The sequence below is a fragment of the Pelodiscus sinensis genome, chromosome Z (assembly GCF_052426305.1).
Source record: "Pelodiscus sinensis isolate ZL-2025 chromosome Z, ASM5242630v1, whole genome shotgun sequence".
Classification (NCBI taxonomy): Eukaryota; Metazoa; Chordata; order Testudines; family Trionychidae; genus Pelodiscus; species Pelodiscus sinensis.
The window spans coordinates 7064639-7079715 of NC_143085.1; the positions used below are offsets into that span (position 1 = coordinate 7064639).

A 15077-nucleotide genomic window follows, 5' to 3' on the forward strand; every position below is an offset into this window, starting at 1 on the left:
TCCCGTCTACATGTTTTGTTAGTCTATAAAGTGCTATCAGACCATTTGTTGTTTTTTAAGTTTATGATGTACATGTTCTTAGAAAAGTGACTTGTAAAAGCCACAATACATAATTAAAAACAAACAGGCTTACCTCCTTTAATACTTATTTTACATAAGAATCATGCAGTGTTTCTGATGCTAACTTGTAAATGTAATCTAATATCTTTATTTTTATTTCATGACAGAACACAGCCCTATTCACTACATTTTATCCAGGCCTATCTGCAGAAATCAGCTTAAAATCTATTTACAAATTCCAATAACTTTTACATGGTAGAAATGGCTGGGAAGTGGAGATTTGACATAAATGAGCTCTATCTTTTGATCCACAATTCAGAATTCCTTGTTTTCAGATTTTAAATACTCATCTGTAGATGTGTGATCAGTTTTAAAACACAAAGAATTAATTATATTATGTAATTGTGGTTGTGTTCTTTAAAACTGACATATTTTTAAAAAATCACCTAAATGTGAAGGAGAGATTAAAGTATTTCCCACTCCATTAGAAACATGGTTTCAGTGATGATTCTTCTTCAATCCCTTCTATAAAAATGTAATGTTTTGGGCTAGCCTACTTCCCAAATGACTACTTCCATTTTCTTACTAAATGCAGTTTAGGCAGAGCAACAGCACCACACAATTTACATCTAGTTTCAGAAACCTCTAACCAACAAACTTGGACTCCAGAGAACCACATTTTTGTAGCAACATATATGTATGCTGCAACCCCATCTGCTAACTCCCAAATTAATTCACATCACTACACCTTCCTGGAGGTCAGCCAAAAGAAAGATGCACACATGTCTCTCTACAATTCATCAATATTAGAAAAAGATATGCATTATTTGGCACATATCTCTGTCTCTGGCTGATGTCCGAGACAGATTAATCAGGGAAGAACACACCACCTGCATTAAGACATTTGGGGACATTTTCTGATTATCCCACTTGCTGTCAATTAGGTGGATGGCACAAAGTCAAACTCCTGCAATAGAAGCAGGAGAGAGCAAAGTTTGCAAATTCCCGTATGGATCAAAATGACAAATGTGAAGAGCCTCCCCACAAGAGAGTGCAAGGAGGCCAATTATTGTTAAAATGAGCTCTAACAAAGCATCTTCTCTGTATATTTTGGTTTAAAGCAAGGAAAGAATCTATATAGGAAACAAAGTATCCATTAGCTTGCGGACTGCATTTGTTCTAGGAAAACAAAACTGCCGGTTAGAATTAAAATTATCAATCAACTTTAATTGTGATGGCATTTAAAATCTGGCTGTTTCAGTCTATGATGTACTGCTTGGTAAAGTCCCTCTGTTTAAATACTCTAAAGAGCACTTTACATTTGGTATTTTCACTGAAAACTTGCACTTAAAGTAACTAGATTTAGTCAGCGTTTAAACCATTAATATAGATAAATTAGAAGACATATTTAGTGTTGCTTAGGTCCTTAACTCAATTTTTGTTTTTTGGAAAATAAAATGAAAATGTCCATGCTTCATTGGAATCATTGCTCTGGGGTGGGGCTGGAGATAAAGGGTTCAGTATGCAGGATGCCTCAGGGAGAGAGTACTACCTCTGCTCTCTGTAACCGCAGCAGCTTGAGGCTAGGTGAAAAACATCTCTCCATGGCCACTGCAGCTTCTGTGGGCACAGCTGGAGAGGGGCACATGTCCCCTGGCTGGGGCAGGTCTAGATTCATTAGCGCCCTGCACTCCCCAGCCAGAGAGAATTCCAGAAAACTGTGTGCTTTCCCCCTCGCTCCTTGATAAAGGGGAACAGTTAGCAATGTTTCTGTATGAATGAGGGGTGGGGGAGGCAGGAAGCTTCAGCTGCTGCAGTGAGAAAGGGCTGGGGTAACCCCTCTCTCCCTGGGGTAAACTTCATACTGAACCCCTCATCCCACCCAAAACCCAGAACAATGACTGAAAGGAAGCATGTACATTTTCATTTTATTTTCCAAAAAACAAAAATTAATCGATTTAAGGACTTGAGCAAAACCAGGTCAATCTTCTGTACTTTTGAAAGCTTTGTTCATTTCTAGCAAGAAATACATTAAAATTATTTTTATCCGGTAGTGCAAATTCATATTTCTACATTAGTTTTGCCTTTCAATATGTTACCTTAATATTCCCCTTTCTCCATGCATGTTTTCTCTACCAAGCAGTCCTTTCTTTGCGCTTTTCTTTCTATAAAACAAAGCTATTTTGTCTTAAATGCCTCTGATACTTTGTCAATTCTGCTTTAATTAAGCCTTCTGTCACTTGTTGCTCTGCAACATACGATTCTCATTGTGTCATGACAGATCTAGTATTCAGCTGTTACACAGGATGTTAATGTGAACACATCAATATTCAAGTCTCTTGATAGATCGTGAGGCTTAATAAATCACTTTTGCAAAGTCAGTAGTGTTCCTGTCATAATGTAAAACAAGCTAGTGGAAGAGATATGTAAAATGTAGTTTGTTTCCAGAAATAAATAAGATATTCATCCAGTAACAGCAGACTACTTGTTTTAGTGTAAGTACAGTATTAGGAAAATTAATAATTTTACATTTGAATAGGTATCAGGCTAGCTGCACCTTTACCTGTTTTCTAGTACTGCCAGGTGTTTGGCCTCTTGTCATTACCTGTGTCAGGATGGAATCTAGTGACACTTAAAGCTGGGCTTGGGTGTGTTACTGTCTGTATACCAATCACTTAATCCAGTGTTTCCCAATTATATTTGGCCAAGGAACCCTTTTCAGCTTTTCAGAATTTCAAGGAACCCCTAAGTTTGTCAAGCAAAAAAAAAAAAAAAAGAAAAGAAAAAGGGGGCGGGGCGAGGGACCACCAATTCATGAAAATCACATTCCTTTCCCAAGACCCCCCCCCCCATCTCCCTTCTGTGAGGCCTCATCCGCTCTGTTCCCCTCCTCTCCATCGCTTGCTATACCCAGCCTTTATACCTGTCTCAACCTAGTGAGAGTGAGGTGTGGGGTGGGAATGAGTGATTTGGGTGTGGGAAGGGGTAAGAAGTACAAGCTCTGGGAGGGAATTTGGATGCAGGAGAAGGGGCTGTTGACTCAGGGAGGGGGCTCCAGGCTGGGGAGTGTTGGGTTCAGGTGGAAGGTTGGGGTGCTGAGCAAGCCAGGGCTTGTGGATGTGAGGGTGCAGGAGTTTGGGCTGGATATGTTAGGGACTCAGGGCAAGAAGTTTGTGAGTATGACGGGCTCAGGACACAGATTTGTGATGTGTGGATGGTGGAGGAATGTTGTGGCAGAAGACTGAGGATGTGGGGATGCAGGAGTTTGGGGATGTAAGAGGCTCAGGACAGGGGGTTCCAGTGTATGATAGGCTCAGATTTGGGGTCAGGTGGTGCAGGAGTGTTATGATGCAGCAGTGAAATGGGGGTTCGGTCCCAATTAGGGGCTTGTTGGCCTGACTTCATTTTTAAATAAAATATTATGTCAAACTCAAAAGGTTTTAGCATTGTCTTTATATATGAGAGGGGTGAGGAACCTGTTTTGAGTCAAAGGTCACTGACCCACAGAAAAGTCAGTTGGGGCCACACAAGTGAGATGCAAAAAAAAAAAAAAAAAAAGATCCTCCAAAACCCCCAAGCCTCACTAACGTGGTCCCAAATGTGCTGGTGGGGGTAGGGGACAGAGTGCTAGTGGGTGCTGGGGAGAGGGTGCTGCTGGGTGGAAGGATGCTGGCTCAGGTGGCAGGGTGCTGGGACAGGCAGGTGGCAGGGTGCTGGGGTCAGGGACATGGTCCTGCTGGGCACTAGGGTGACTGGCAGGATGCTGGGACAAGGAACAGGGTGCTGCTGGGTGCTAGCGTGGATGGCAGGGTGCTGGGGCCAGGGCTAGGGCCAGGGTGGTGCTGAGTCCTGGGGTGTGAGGCAAGGTGCTGGGGCCAGGGCGGTACTAGGGCGGATGGCAAGGCTGCCAAGGAGCAGGATAGGGATGGGGTGCAAGATCTAGGATGGAGCTGGGGGGCGGAAGGGGACAAGATCTGGGTGGTAGGTAGGGTGCAGAAGCAGGCTGGATGTAGGGTGTCTGGCTACAAGGGAGGGTGTGAGGAGGGGACTTGGGTAGGAGTTGGACCTCCCTGATCTGGCACCCTCTAGACCTGACTGGTCCCAGATGAGGAATTTTTGGACCAGGGGAGGTCATTTGAGGGCTCCTGGTTCCCCCCCTTCCCCACTAGGCTTCTTTGCACCTCTATCCCCTGCAACCGAACTAAGCTGCCCACCCCTGCTGGTTCCCTGCACTTCCCCCAAAACCATCCCTCACAATCCAAGGGAGTGCAGCACCTGTTCCCTGCAGCCCCTCACAGCCCAGCTGAGCTGCCCGTCTGTTCTGTATGCCCTCCCCCATCCACCTCAGCCCAGCTGAGCCCTGCATTGGTTCCCTGCATGCCTCCCCCACAGGACTGCTGAGCCCCATTTCCCTGCACCTCCTCCAAGCCCCACAAAACTGCTGAGCCAAGAGCCGATTCCCTGTCCCTCCCTCCCCTTGAGTCTAGCCCTGGTTCTTGGCACCTCCCTCCTCCTGCAGTCAAACTGAGCTCCACACACACACATCCCACCCCACCCCACCCCACTGCCCAGCCCAGCTCCTCAGACCTCCCCACTCTGCAACCTAGTTGAGCTCAATTTCCCTGCACCTTCCCCCAAACCATGTAGACATGCTGAGCCAGTGCTGATTCCCTGCCCCTGCCTTCCTCCCTCCCCTTGGCTGTGTCTACACTGGCACGATCTTGAGCCAAAGCGGCCACTCTTGTGCAAAAATTTGCTGCCTGTCTACACTGGCCTGGCCGTGGCTATTTTTGCCTGATGCCTTTTACCCAGTATTCTGTCCAAATATCTTTGTCACTGAGCACAGGCAGTTGCTTTGATTAGTATCAGAGAGGTAGCCGTGTTAGTCTGAATCTGCAAGAGCGGCGAGGAGATCTGTGGTACCTTATAGACTAACACTTATGCTCCAAACACTTCTGTTAGTCTATAAGGTGCCACAGGACTCCTCGCCACTTTGATTGTCATGATCCCTGTGCCCCAGGGTCTACATCTCTCATAATTTTTCTTTTCCTTAAAGAGCTGAGAGCAAATAGTGACCCTGGGCAGCAGCATGTCTCTTAAAAGACGCTACTACACTCTTACAAGAACTAAGAATACATTTAGAGAGTATGTATTGGTGTTTTTTGTTTTAAAGCCTCAGAACCTACAGTATAAATCCACCTTTTTCACATCCTTGTCTCTTGTCATTTTGTCTTATCCTACCTAAACTGTAAATTCCTCAGGGCAGAGATTGCCTATTTTGTATGAAAAACTCCTTGCTATGATGTTCTAATATGGAAAGAGCTTTGTCATGAATTTATTAATTTTGTGTATAGTAGGGGCTGCACCCCCTGCTTGCTATGCTTGCCAAACCCCCTGCTCTAGTGGTAGGCAGGCTTGGCTCTACCCCCGGCCACCAGGGTGGGCCAGGCCGAGGCATGGCAGCCCCAGCCTGCACTCTCCCACCACTGGCCTTTGGGCAGGGCCAAGGCTGAGCCATCCCTGGCTCTCTGATCCTCCCCCTGCAGCCACCAGAGAGGGATGAGGTTGCCCCTGACCCAGCTCTTCTCCCCTCCCCGGGCCACCAGGGAGGGCCAAGCGAAGGCTGAAGAAGTCCTGGCTGTCCCCCCCGATACTGGGCTGAGACCATGGTGTGGTAACCGCGGCTTCCCCCAGAGTACCGGGAAGAAAGGGAGGAGGCAGGCAGGACAGAGTGACATAATGGCTGTAGATTTGGTGCTGTATTGGCAAGGGCTCTTTCCTCCTCCCCATGCACTGTGCCCTATTGAAGTGGGGATTAATTATAGAATGTGTGTGTGGAGCTGGAGGCCAGGCAAACTCCTGACTGGAGTTAGTGTTTATGTTGGAGAAGATTGTAAACAGTCTGTGGGAGGAGTATGGAACTTCTTGAGGCAGGTGTGTTGCAGAGGTTCAGGGGGGTTATAAAGTGTTGTGTGAAGTATGGGGGGCTGGTGGGCTGAAAGGAAGCTGGGGGTCTGGGAGAAGGTTGGGGAAATGTGTGCCCTTGTTTCGCGGACTCGGAGGAGGCTGGGGAGTTCTGTATGTTGAGCGAGACTGGCCTAGGTGGCTGACTAAGTGGAATGAGTAGGGGGCTCTGAGGAAGCTCCTTGAGGACAAAAGGAGTGACTGAGGACTTCTCAAGAAGGTTGCAGGAGGACTGGGGGAAGCTGAGGGCAGTGGGAAGAGATTGCGGGAGGCTGCTTGACGCAGTGATGAGAAGGTGGCTGGGAGGAGGCTGGAAGCTTGGGAAAAGGCAGCCTGAGGGCAGGACGAGGAGGCTGGTGGGGCTGGAGAAGAGGGTTGGGGGAAATCAGCCTGAGGGCAATGCTGGGAGGCTGGTGGGGGGCTGGGAGGAGGCTTGGGGGGAAGCAGCATGAGGGCTGGGTGAGGAGGCTGGGGGCACTGAGGGGAAGTAGTCTGAGGGCTGTGTTTAGTAGAGCCGTGCTTGTGCTCTGGAGGCTGCTCTGTCCTGTCTGTGCAATCTGGTGAAGGTGGGGGGGGGGGGGAAGAATGGAGGTGCAGGAGTGCCTGCCCATCTTGCCTGGGGTGCAATGAGGCACAGGTACTGCAGTGTGCACATGGCACTCTGGGGCACTGTGGCCTGCTGAGATGGGGAAAGCAGTAGAGTGGGGGGCCACTGTCCTTTCCCCTCTCCTGTGAGGACCCATCTGTGCTGCTCACTGCCCCAGACCTACCTGGAGAGGCCACCTTCCCACTGGGAGCCAAAGGAAAGGAGTCTACAGGTCCTTCAATAGCAATTCCAAGTTGTGAGGGGAAGCACCGGGGTCGGGCTCAAGCTGGGGATTTTACCTCCCGCTGCATGGGGCGGAGGAGGGAGACGGAGGGGTAAGGAGGCAGGCAGGACGCAGAGTGACATCACTCTGTTGTCCTACAGGAAATTTGTATATATATACATATATATATATATATAAAAAGAGAGAAAGAGGGTAAGCGAGAGAGAAATTTGATACATTGCATTAATACAGTTTGTGCATGTCTGTATTTTATATTCTTTTAAAAAGAGAAAATTGTTTTGGAAGTATGAGACTTCAAGCAAAGTTTAAAATATGTATTATTTATCTATAGACTTCAATGACCTACTGTGTAAATAAATACAGGATGAAAAAACCCTGGCTCCACTTAAGTCCACCACCATTGTTTCATTGACTCATCTAAGCCAGGATTTCACCCAGAACATTTAGGCAAATACACAGCTGTTTGAGGAATCAATGCAGAAGTTCTGTATTTGTGCATTCCCTAGAGTACACTTTATTTTAAAGTAGTATTTGTTTTATCCAAAGGATGAAGCTTACAGAAGAACCATGATTACAACAGCTCATTTATGGTGTCATGGGTCTTTATCTAGGCATAACTACTGAATAGCTGTGTCTTGTTTAAAGTGAATATATATGTTTTAAAGAAAAATCTTCACTACCTTACTGTAAACAGCTATTTGGCCATCTGACTATCACCAGTGGGCAATCTTGCAAATGTGTATATTGAATTAATCTTCCATTCTCATCTTTATCAGCCATGACAGTAGACATGTCATCAGCTTCTTAAAATGCAGTGGATAGGTTCACTATTACCTATCAGTGAGGATATCTCTTTACATGTAAGTCAGATTTTACATTGTAATAAATCTGAGGTTACCTAGCATTTTAGACTTGTGACTATACGGTACAACATGAGCATTCAAAAATTAATAATAGAGCAGTTGGAGCACCTCTTCTAAAACTACGGAAGAGCAAATTAATTATTATTATTTAAAGCACCCACACCGACTACCTGATCCACAAAGGAAATTGTCTGATAGTTTTAAATAGGGATGTTGGCAGCTAGCCAGATCGCTGTTTAATCAATAAGTGACTGCTTCTCGGTTAACATTTCTGGTTAACCATAACATCCTTCCCTCTGTGTTTTGCATTTAAAACTCAGACTGGCAGGCTGGCTCAGTCCCAGCCTGCTGGTCCTAGCTTTAAATGAAGAGCATGCAGGAGAGGTGCCTGTCAGAGGCAGCAGCACAGGGAGGCAGGCCGGAGCTGGTCTGTGTAGGAAGCTGGTTTAAAAATCAGCTCCCTCCTGATGCCCCTTGCTGCTGCCTCTGATACAGAGACAGAAGCAGAAGGCAGCAACACCACCTGTCTGTATGGGGCCTGAGTTCCCTGCAGACAGAGGCTGCTTTGGCATCCCATGGAGCAGCTTCCATCCGCAGTGAACTTGGATGCTGCTACGGAGCAGCCTCTGTCCACGGAAGCTTGGGCCCACTGCAGAGAGAGGCTGCCTTGTGGAATGCTGGAGCTTGCCCCCTCTCTTCCCTGTGTTTTAAACCAGCTCTCCTCATGGACCAGCTCCCACCTGCCACCCCATACTGCTGCCTCTGGTACACAGGCAGCAGTTTGGGAGAGCAGGGGGATCCCCAGGAGTGGGGTAAAGAGCACACTGACTGCTGGCCCCACTTCCAGGGGAAGCATTTTAGTAACTGTGTAACCGCTAAGAATTTTTGCAGTTACACAAATACTAAAATAAATGATTTCTAATATCCCTAGTTTTAAGTTTCTGATTCCAACTAGAATGAAATCATACTTTTATACACGAACCCACTGATTACAATATATATTGAGTAGAGGGTTCTTCATAAAGTAAATCAGAATAAATTTTAAGAAAGACACTTAGAAATCCATTCAGTATTCTCAGAGGGTACATCTACACTTGCTCCCTAGTTCAAGCTAGGGATGCAAATGTAGCTGACCAAAATTGCTAATGAGGTGGGATTTAAATATCTCGCGCTTCATTAGCATAATCTTGCCTGCGTGTTATTCCGCTCAACAGCTGATCTGAACCAGGAAGTGCGCTCCGGGACGCAGTAGTTCAAATCAGACCCCTTGGTTCGAACTAACATTACTCCTCATTTTTTGATTTACTCCAAGGGGTTTGATTCAAACTAACGCGTCCCATAGTGCACGTCACGGTTAGAATCAGCTGTTGAGTGGAATAATGCACGGGCGAGATTATGCTAACGAAGCGTGGGATATTCGGTCGGCTACATTTGCATCCCTAGCTTGAACTAGAGAGCTAGTGTAGACGTACCCAGAATGTATAATTTACATTTTGCACATAGGCAGCTTCACTGAAGTTCAACAATAAAAAATATAAATTATATTTACTTAGTAGTCTACATTCTAAAAAATCCTGAAGTGCATCACAGCTATAAGCACACAGAATGTTTGGAATGCAGCCATCTCAGCACACTACTTAACAGCATGAGGAAGGAAAATTTTGGCCAAGGAAATCCAGGAAAAGCCTATTTCTTATAAAAAGAAGAGCTAACCAGATGGTAGCCAATCCAGTGCCTGGTGAGATGTCAAACAATTGAAGCGGCACACGGGGACCTGGTGCAGAAGCAAAACTAACAGCTATTTATTCTGTTAAGTCTCTGAGTGACCTCTTAATTTATAGTAGGGAATAACCCATACTTGCAGGGGTTTTACTGGTGAGAATTTGCATTGGATGAGACTAGTCACATTAGTAAGCACTCACAATTTGGTCCTAAAGAAGGGAAGGAATCAGTCTACTGTTACTACCCTTGGAACATGTAGTTTAAAACATTGTAGAAGTATGAAGGAATCAACCCTTTAGCTATGAAAACCCATACAGTGATAGCAACTTAAAAAAATATGCACATTTTAGTCTGAAGCATCTTACCTACTGTTGTCACAAAAAACTGCCAAGGTTACTACAGGTTAAATCTCTCTAGTTCGGCACTCTCTATTCTGGCAACATCTATGGTCTGGCATGATTTTAGTTATCTGGATATCCACTTATCATGGGCAGGGCTCGCTGAGCTGCAGCGAGCCCCGCTCGCCAGCCATGCTGTCCAGCGAGCTGCACATGTGCAGATCGTTCTGTGCATGCGCAGATCACCCGAACCCGGCTCTTCTGGGTTGTCGAGTCCTGATCATGGGCATGGCCAAGTTTCCCATGGTCTCATAAAGTTTGTTTTAGCCACCAGTACTGGCTCTCAATGTTCTATGCTGTTATTTGGCTCTAATTTACCTGTCAATATCTAAGAGCCCAGTAAGCAGTGGAAGTTTTGGTAATGCTGCTAGTGCTAGACAATATTGATCTCCAATGGTTTGGCAAATTCTCTGACTCAGCACCAGTCAAATCCCAAGGGTGCCAGATTAGAGAGTTTCAACCAGTATAAAACAGAGAACATAAGGAAATAATTTTTCTCCATTTTTCAATTTCATTTGCCTCTTCCCCGCCCAGCACTTTTGGACCACCATGAATCGCCTTAGTCACGCTCCATCCTCACTTCTCCCCTCCCTCTAAGAGCTTGAACAGCTTCTAAAATCTGATTCATGACATTCCAGTCCTGGGGGAGGAGAGGGGTGCAGGGGGAGTGCAAATCAGGTGATTCATAGCACTCTGAAAGTGCTGGGAGAGAGGGGGAAGAGTAGGAAGTTTGGGCTCCGGTGTCCCAGTGTGCAAGAGATGTGTGGAGGAGGGGAACAGACAGGGGTCCGCTAGTGGAGCAGTGATTTAAAAATCATTAAAAAAGGGATAATTAGAGAATATCTTATAAATCCATGGAGCACTTTAAAGACTAGCAAGATGGTTTATTAGGTGATGAGCTTTCGTGAGCCAGACCCACTTGGTAAACCATCACCTAATAAACCATCTTGTTAGTCTTTAAAGTGCTGCATAGTCCTCTCTTTTGTTTCAGCAAGACCAGACTAATGCGGCTACATATCTATTATAAATCCATGGTACACCTGTGATAAGATGTGCTCACAGGTGACCCCTTGCTTCTTGGGGTGCTGACAAAGCCACTGCCACTCATTTTCCAGCTCTCTAGGGCAGTGGTCTCCAACCTTTTTAAGCATGAGATCACTTTTTGAATTTAAGTGCAATCTAAGATCTACCTCAAACCCAAATACCCTTGCTCCTGCCTCTTCCATCCTCCCTCATTTTCACCAGGCAGGGGCAGAGAGCTGGGGTGCAAGCTCTGGTCTTGGATTAAGGGATCTGGAGTGTGAAAGGGGCTCTGAGCTGAGCCTGGGGCAGGCTGTTGGGATGCTGAGGGGGTTCTAGGTGCAGGCTCTGGGAGGGTGTTTGGATGCAGGGGTGCTTGGGGCTAGGGCACGGGCTTGGGGTGTAGGAGGGGGTTCATGATTTGGGTAGGGTTTCAGGATGTGGGCTCTTACTGGGTACTGCTTACTTCAGTTGGCTCCTGGGTGGTGGTACAATGAGGCTAAGGCAGGCTCACCCCTGCTCTGGCCCTGTACCACTCCCAAAAGCAGCCAGAAAATTCCATCCCAAGTCCTGTTGTACCCCCCCTGCTCTGTGGAGATAGGATACAGGGTGGGAGAGGAGGCACCTTGACATCAGCGCTCCTCTTCTCCCTCCCCTGCCCTGCACAGGAAGCAGGAGGCTCCCATGGGTGGGGGAGGCAGTTCTCCAAGGCAAAGGGCAGGAGGTGCACAGCAATGGGGGGAGTGTTGGGGGAGGAAGATAACAGCTAAAGTTACGGCGCTTGATAGCCTCTTGGCCAAACTAGTCAGGATCACTTGTCAGAGGCTCCAAGATCTACCAGTAGATACCGATCTACTGGTTGGTGACCACTACTTTAGGGCTACCAGCTTCCCAGGATACCACTCTCTAAATAGGATCAGAATCCCAAATGAATTATTTAGGTAAGCCCCCTCTAACAATGAAAGGAGAATGTATACACTGATTGCTCCCCCAGATAACACTTATTTACACTAGGACTGATAGTAAATAAAAGTGATTTTTATTAAGTACAAGCAGTATGATTTAAATGGTTATAAGTGAGAACAGGCAGAGCAAAACAGATTATAAACTTAAAGTAACAGAAAATACTTAGCTAATTTTAACACTAAAACCTCAGTAGAAACGTATTACAAACGTACCTTAAAACTGTTCTTATTCCAGCTAAGCCTTAAAAATCAGGGAAGTTTCTTCTCCCTGGTGTCTTTGGGTCTTTCCCTCGGGTGTGTCATGCCAGCCAAAGACAAAGACTTTGCTAAACTTCCTATTGTTTATAGATTCAGACTATTACATGGGAAGTTACCTGGCTAGTCCATACCAGTTAGGGAGGTCATATGACTTCCTAGGACCAACCACAGCTACAACTTAAAGAACAAAAGGGGCTGTTTGCATATTATTGCCCAGACATGGAAGCGTCCCAGCACTGGAAACACCCTTGATGGCTTTCATTTGCACATTAAAAACCATAAACCATTCCATGCTCCATATATCTAACTTTATACACAAGAATGATACATACACCAAAATAAAACAGACCCAGTGGATTAAGACATTAAGAACGACAGATTATACACGGAAATTTGCATTTCATAAACCATAGGGGAGAGGTCTGTCACAACACACATATCTTGAATATTGTGTGCATGGGTAGTCATTTCTAGGGATGTAAAAATGGATTGAAATGTAACTATGTAACTGTTTTAAATCCTAACTTTATGCCACACAGCTTGCAGCACAAGGAGACAGCCAGCTCTCCAGGAGCATGTCTGGCAGCTGGGAGCAGGTATGCAAAAGGAGAGGGTTTATAAACTGGTTCCCCGCATGTACCACTTCCTGGCTGTTGGCCCCACTGGCTTCACTGCAGGATCAATGTAACTTTATACTGCAGCGCAAGGTGACAGCTGACTCCCCAGGAGCAGGAGTCAGCGTGTAACCATAATGAGAATTGATAGGTTGATGCCTTTCGGTTAACTGTTTGAATGGTTACACTTTTACATTCCTATTTGCGTCATCTAAAAAAAGATATCTTTGCATTGGAAATAGTTCAGAAAAGGGTAACAAACATGAGTAGGGGTTTGGAACGGCTGTCAGAGATTAAAAAGATTAGGATTTTTCATTTTAGAAAAAAGAAGAATAAAGAGGATATGACAGCAGTCTAGAAAATCAGGCCTGGTGTCTCATAACAAAAGAAGAACTAGGGACCATCAAATGAAATTAAGTATAAAATAATCAAAAGGAAGTATTTTTTCACAAACGCACAACCTGTGGAAATCCTTGCCAGAAGATGTGAAGATCAGGAATGTAATGGGATTCAAACAGGAACAGATAAATACATGGAGGATAGGTCCATGAATGTCTGTTAGCCAGGATGGTGGATAGGAATGATGTCCCTAGCCCAGGGGTGGGCAAAAGGGCCTCTGGGGGCCTGATCTGGCCCACCAAGCAAGTTGATCCAGCCTGTGGAGGCCCTACTGCTCCCCTCCACCCCTAGGCCAATCAGGGCTTCTGCTGGCCAGATCAACTCGAAATCTCCTTCCGCTCTGTGAGGGATGTGCCACTTCCATGCTCCTTGCAGGAAGAGGGCAGGGTGGAAAACATAGGGCATTCCCCCTGTCCTCAAGCTCTGATTGGCTTGAGGGCAGGGAGTGGGTTGGTGGGAGAAATCTCCGCCTGCCCTCAAGGGGCTCAGCACTTAAAGTCAACTGCCACGTGCTGCTCAGCTGGTGGGTTAACTCTAAGTTCTGTGCTCCCTGGTTGACCTGGGGGCAGAAAGGGGAAGCATGCAAAGTCTCCTACCACTGCCAGGGGCATGGGCACCCAGAAGGAACCGCCAGATGTTTGGAACAGCTGGTGGTTCTATTGCGGTGGGGGCAAAGACTCTGTGTGTTCTGCCACCCCCAGAGCAATCAAAGTCTGAGGGCAGGGAAGCACAAAGGCCACATCCCTTCTGGGATGGCCTGGGGCCACTTCAAACATTTCTGAAGTGGCCCCTGGTCAAAAATTATTGACTACCCTTGTCCTAGACTCTGTTTATCACAAGCTGGGAATGGCAATAGGCGATGGATAACTCTGAGATTACCTGTTCTCTTCATTCCTTCTGGGGCACCTGGCACTGGCTACTGTGAGAATACAGGATACAGGACTAGATGGACCTTTGGTCTGACTCAGTATGGCCATTCTTATGCAGATGCAGAATTAAAATATTTGTGATCTGTTTAACGGAATCTTTTTAAGACTCCAAGGGGAGAAGGGGAGTAGAACTATATTTCAATTCATAAAGCAATTTTTCCATTTAAAATAGAACTTAGTATTTATATTAGGGATGTTAAATATTGGTTAATTGAATAATCGATTAACCTCATGAATTCTTATCAGTTTACTATTCTATAGTCCTCGGGGGTGGGGCAGACACCCAATGCGCTGTGGCCTCACTCCCAAGGAGCCCTCTGCCACTCTGCACTGCTGCGTGGGATGCCAAGGGGAGCTAGACCACGAGGGAAGTGAGTTTAAAAATCAACTCCTCATGTGAACCGGCTGGCTGTCTTTCACCCCATGCCTCTGATACAGAGACAGCAGTGCTGGGTGGGGAGCAGCAGCCCCTGTCCAGAGGGTGATCTGAGGTCCTGGACCCAGGCTGATCTGGAACCGAGCTGGGCTGCCTACCTGCCTGGCTCCTAATACACTTTAAATGCAGAACCACAGAAGGGGTAAGTCCTGGACCTGGCACAAGCCAGGACCGAGCCAGGCTGCTAGCCAACCTGTTAAAAAATTTACTGGCAAGGGTGTATATGTGTGTGTGGGGAATGTGTATAATCTATAGTAATACTTAATAAGCTTTTGTTTATTGGTTAATTGACTATACTATTACATTCCTAATTTATATAGACCCTTAATCCAGGAAGGTCAAAGTGATGTATAAAAATGTAGCCCTGCAAAACCCTAATGAAATAAATGTCATTCCTATTTTACAAAATAGGTAATATGATTTGCATGTAATCATGGAAAAACCAGTAGCCCCAGATGTTGCTGGTTTAATGCCAAGATTATGTTACCGTAACTGAAATGATTGGTGGATGCTACAATAAAGGGTACGTCTAGACTACATGCCTCTGTCGCCAGAGGCATGTAGATTAGGCTACCAGACATAGGAAAATGAAGCGGCGATTTAAATAATCGCCGCTTCA

General features: G+C 46.0%; 1 protein-coding gene across 2 annotated transcripts in view; it reads right to left on the reverse strand.

Moving 5' to 3' along the window:
* BICDL1 (BICD family like cargo adaptor 1) overlaps positions 1 to 15077 on the reverse strand; it is a 179527-nt gene that overhangs the window by 163160 nt on the left and 1290 nt on the right. Inside the window, exon 2 of one of the 2 annotated variants that reach the window (XM_075898124.2) lies at positions 2160 to 2225. The exons of the other annotated variant lie outside the window; for it this stretch is intronic. The gene's annotated coding sequence lies outside the window, so the exon portion shown is untranslated. The remainder of the gene's footprint in view (positions 1 to 2159; positions 2226 to 15077) is intronic. 2 annotated transcript variants of the gene reach the window in all.